The following is a 5907-nucleotide window of genomic DNA, read 5'->3' as shown; positions in this document are numbered from 1 at the left end:
GATTCGGTTGATGCCCAACCAGCACCAACTGTAAACGCGCCCGTGGGCCTTACTACAGTTCGGACTCAATTTGTGTCACGGTCCTTAATCTGAATCAAAGAGTCCAAATCCGGCAAATCGTTTTGCGAAAATAGATTTTTAGAAAAGAAGTACCAAACATGGACTGCTTTGCCAGATACAGAGTCGCCGCCTAAATATTTTTTATGGGGGAATTTAGGAAACCCTGACTCGGTGCCAAAGGCCACGTGTCCGTCATCACCAAAGTTGCCTCGGCTTGGGAGCTTGGGTACGATTGGCGAAGGTCAGCTATGAGCACCCCCTCTCACCCGATCAAAGATCGGCCTCTTCTATGTGATATCCAGTTTTGAAAATGTTATGTGTTCTTAAACTGGTTGTTAGCCTAGAATTACTATGTTGTGCGCACAGCAAACAAGTATAGACCAAATCGCCTAAATTGGAGCAAAACATTTCATGCTTATTTTGAAGATGGTTTGCTACTCGCAAGTAGGCTAAAATGCAGGTTTTTCTACCTTCGAGTAGACTTTTTAGAAAAGATGGTTTTGCCATTATCTAGTGGGCTTAAAACTCACAGTTTTAATGCATTTTTCCAATTTAGGTAATTCAACCTCCATCCACAGGCATTCAAGCAGTTATATCACATAAGCAGCTAGCCTCATGGTAATCATGCTGTTATGGCAACACTCACACGCATGCGACATGCTAAAGCATAAAAGCTCACCTAGTACACCAAGCCAAAACAGAAACCAGTTAGTAATCACATGCATGATCCTAGTTCACATTTGAAATGGCTAATGTAACACATGCAAAGATGTAATCCAAATAGGCTCGGCTACCCTAAACATGGCATGTGAAATGCTGCAACTAACAAATACTCAACTTGGAATTGAAATACGAGTGCAGTTAGCATGATGTACCGAGCCTGGTGCATGTAAGACAAATGTATGGATGCACGCATGCTAAGCATAAGGTATGCTAATTTAAATATGCCCTAGTCTACCATCATAAGCGGGTAAATAAAAGGGAAGAAAGACGTGGGGTTGGAAGACATACACACACTCACGCACACTTATTATACAATTGCCCTCGCTCGGAGGGTCCAAATAAATATTACAGTCCGAATAAATAATACTAAATTAAATATTACAAAATTTCTAATCTAATTAACAAATTAAATGCAAAGAGAAGATGGCCGCAGCCCCCCGCCTCGGGATGCGTGAATGATGCATGCTCGGATTTAACTTGCCCCGAAAGCCTGTACCATACCACTGCTGCCTCTGTTTACATTGCCCTGCTTCTCTGAAAACTGCCAAAATCCTAAGACAGGTTCCCTGAACCCTGTAGGATGCCATCGGCTGAAGGGAATACCCACCGGCCATGGAACTTATCCATCGGCTGGGGTTTCACATTATCGGCCACCAATACATGGCCGGTCGGCACTCTACAGTGCCGGTCGGCAGAAACTCCCTGCAGAAACTGGTTTTTGACAGCAACAAGGACAGACAGTGTATGGCATGGAATTTCAAGCAAATGTATGCGCGGGCACACTCCCTATCATGCAAGGGACTCAAGGGAGCATGACCCTCGACCCTCGGGCCATCAATCATGCATTTTGATGCGTGATGGCCTAAGGAGCCAAGGTTGCAATTCAATGAAAATGCATGCAACATATAAATGAAGACCAAGACCCAATCATGCCAAAGTCAAGGGCCTCGGTGACCGAGAGTTGAGACGCGTTACATCACTTGTAGTATGAACACTTCTTAACCCTCACCTTGGTTTGACACCCCAAACCAAGTAATGCAATGCATGTTATGCAAACATGGCTCGAAAATGCAACATGTCACAAAAAGAAAACAAGGCATGCCAAATGTAATGCAACATATCATGGCAAGCACACAATGTTCCTAATATGCAATGCTACAATGCAACTTATCACGTAATGCTAATATGGTACAACGCACGCATGCAATTAGAGGCAACAAGTCAAGCATACAACCATGTCCAAGAAGGGACTTAGACTAAAATGGGAGGCCTCAAACACTCCCAAAAACAGTGGCTAAAAGTGCCTCAAGTGGTGGACAAAATGCACTACAAACATGCAAGCCAAAAGAGGGGTCAAAGCTGAGGCATAACAAAGGGCATTCTACCACCACTAACCCAAACAAACATGGCATGAACTATACAACCAAAAACAGAATTTTAGCATGCAAAAGAGCTCCAAAAACCCACACATATGGCATCCCAAATGAAACAAACACCTACGCATACACAATGCACGTTTCAAGGCATAAGAGGGTACAACTTCAAAGCATGAGAGGAGCGATGAATGCAAGTATACAAGCTTGGTTTAGAGACTGATATGATATGCTAAGTGATTCCAAATCAACGAAATAGCCTAACCTACGCATGTTCATGACCTATACCCTTAAGGCTCATGATCCAAAATGCAAAGCAACTATATCAAGCATGTTAAACAAGACCAAATCAGTGGCCAACAGACCTCATACATGGCAAAATATGGTCAAAAACTTCGCAAAGTGAAGCCAAAATATGAGAGCATGGTAGTCAAAAATCATAATGCATTTCTAGGCACAAACAAGGGAATACAAAGCAAGTATGTTAAGCATGCAAAGGGCCACCAATCCGACCCAAAACAGAGATAACATGTGACCTAAATAGCACCAAAAACATCTGATATGGAGCCAAAAACAACCAAGCATATATGCTACCCTTATGAGCCCAAAACATGCACAAATGAGACACAAAGGGAGATGGGTGTCCCTCCCCTATACAAGACTTCAAACCATCTTCTTCACCACTGAAAATCTACTGGATTTCAGTGGTGAGAAGGCTAATACAATAGAGCAAGTAAGGCTTAAAGAAAAAGACACCAAGAGGGGCCAAAAGAGACCTAAGAAGGGGATTTCGACCCCTAATGCCAAAACACCCTCAATGACAGTTCTTAAGCATGAAAATATAAGACTTTTTTTAGTTATACACAAAGCTCAAATCAATATGCAAGATAGGTCAAAAGCCAATGCAAGATTGGGGAAACTAAAGTGAAAGTCTTACCCTTGAAGAACACTTCAAGAACAGTTGGTCCAACCACACTCTACTGAGCAAAATCAGTCCAAAACCTCAAAAAAACAACCCTCAAAACCTCTCAATCTCGGAGTAAGGTGTAATGGTGTGTGTATTAGTGCAAAAGTAAGGTCAAAATGCACTTTTAGGCCAAGAAAACACACACAAGGGAGGAGAGAGAGGGAAATATATATAGAGAGAGAGTGTGTATATATCAGATGTATATGTATATAAGCTCTGGTTTTTTATGTTCAAAACTCCAACCCTAAACATGGTGGATGAGAGCTCTTTATATAGGCAAAGGCAAAGGCTTAAGCTTCTCAAAGAAGCTAAGTAAAAAGGGGCAAAGGGTGCAAGGGGAGTCAATGCTTCTTGTGGAAGCTAGGACAGATGGCCAAGCTTCTTGAGGAAGCTTTGACAAAGGGTCAAGCTTCCTCAAGAAGCTTTGACCAAAAGCGGGCAAAAGGGACAAAACAGCCACTTCATGCACGGAGAGGAGTGTTGGTGCATTCCAGCTGGCACAGCTGTCTTGCACCAAGTTTGAAGGGTGCAAAAGAGTCACACCGGCCAGCAAAAAAAAGGTCATCGGCCAGAACAAAGTGCCGGTCGGCAAAATATAGTGCCGACCGACCATTGGTTTTAAGAAACCACTGCCAGTGGCACCAATAAACGGCTGGTGATGTGAGGGGACAGCCGGTGGGGTGTAGGAATGGCCAACAAGCCATTCCCTGCCTTTCAAGGCAAAAACACAAGTCTTTGGTGCAAAACCAGACACTGAAAGGTCGAGTTGAGAGATCCTGAGGCGAGGCGTGCAGCCGAGACCTCCGGGAACTCGAGACGAACACAAGCACGAATGATCACGGAGTGTTCCAACGGTGACGTCCAAGTCTTGAGGACGGTCAAAAATGAGGTGTCTATAGTTGCCCCTCTTTGACAGAACTCGAAAGTCATAATAATGACGGGAGTGAATGTCAAAGCCCAGAGACGACCCATTTTTGACAAGGCCGAAGACTTAGACAGACATGCAAGACAAGCAGGATATGTGCCCGAAGGCAGGGGCAAAATGCAAGACGATGCATAAAGCCGAACATAACTTATGATCATGCAAAGAAAGCTGTAACGAAGCATAACATGCGACAGTTTTAAGCTAGCATACACCAAACTATACTATAATGCAGAAAGGATGTAAGAGAATTATGCGATTCTCGATATGTCTCACTCGGAGTATACCATACCTGTCCGGTTCGTCGGGTTGTACCGGCCTTAAATGAACCGTACATACAATATTGTGCCTGCAAAGAAAACAAACTTAACAGGTACAATGTGATTAACAACATGCATATTAATGTACTTGAAAATGCGTGACAATGCAAAGCAAGTGGGAAGCATAACAATGCTGTGAAGGCATAGACATGTAAGTGGAGCACGCGGTCTACGTAGGCAACAAAATTGATCATAAGCATGCGGTCTATGCAAGCAATGAAATTGGTTTCAAACGTGCGGTCTACGCACGTAGAACATACAGTCCACGCAAGTAATGAATTTGAACATAAGAAAGCAGTCCACGCAAGCAGAACATGCGGTCTACACAAGCAAAACATGCGGTCTACGCAAGTAAAACATGCGGTCTACGCCAGTAATGAAATTGATTACAAACATGCGGTCTACGCAAGTAGTGAAATTGATTACAAACATGTGGTCTATGCAAGCAAAACATGCGGTCTACGCAAGTAATGAAATTGATTACAAACATGCGGTCTACGCAAGTAATGGAATTGATTACAAACATGCGGTCTACGCAAGCAACGTGTATGAGAAGAGTTGAATGTACACATGTAAGTAAAAACATGTTATTCACGATGCTGGAATGTAAAGTACTGTAACACAGCATAATTGAAATGATTTGTGGAATCCACAAGACATGAAAAGGATACGGGAAGGGACGTTTTTCGTACGTACCGAGCATGGCTCGTAGTAGTTGTGGCCTGAGGTCAACTCGAAGGTTCACGTTTCAAAAGTGTGCTTTCCCGCATTGTCTTGAGTGATGAAGGTGCCAAACCATGTAGTTGACCCGAACAAAGGTGCGGAAGGTGCGTTAACCGCAACGGGAGTTTTACTGGTATCAATTCCGACACTTCGCTACCCTACCATTCTATGCTTTACTTTCCTTTTTACTGGTAGTTTGACCACATTGCACTGCCTCGGGCAGGTTTTATTCTTTCTCAAAATTACATATTTTGCAAAATACGTGATGGGAGTGAAACGACCATTTTGTTCAAAAGATGTTGCATTTGTAAATTTTCTATGCGTCGCATCGCAAGGTATCACACCACAATGTGCACGAAATTGAACCTGTTTTGAACATTGAGTACTTGCATCGTAATAATCAGGTAGTGAACCGACTTACAACTCGATAAGCAAAACAAAGGCATGATATAACCAATCAAGTGTGAGTACAACTCGATAAACAAATCAAAGACTTAAAGAGAGTGAAATACAACTTGATAAGCAAATGTACAATAACTCGATAAGCAGACAGGTGTGACTCCGCAAGAATCGATCACCGGGGGGGGGGGGATTGGAGGTGGTGGAGGAGTTCCCCAATCCCTAGCATAAACAACTCGAGGAACAAGGAGGAAGACCATCGGCCAGGGGTAGAGGCCATCGGCCACAAGAAATGGCCATCTGCCAGAAATTTGTTCTGTCGGCAAAAGGTGATAGCCGGTCGGCACAATATTTGGCTGGCCGTCCATGAATGAAGGAATCACCAGAATGTTAACACCTGTCCTCCACCCAACCTTATCT

This window comes from Camellia sinensis, chromosome 3 (genome assembly GCF_055761805.1).
Source record: "Camellia sinensis isolate YWXY chromosome 3, ASM5576180v1, whole genome shotgun sequence".
Lineage (NCBI taxonomy): Eukaryota > Viridiplantae > Streptophyta > Magnoliopsida > Ericales > Theaceae > Camellia > Camellia sinensis.
The sequence above is the reverse complement of the archived record's forward strand: the minus strand, read 5'-3'. Positions refer to the sequence as shown.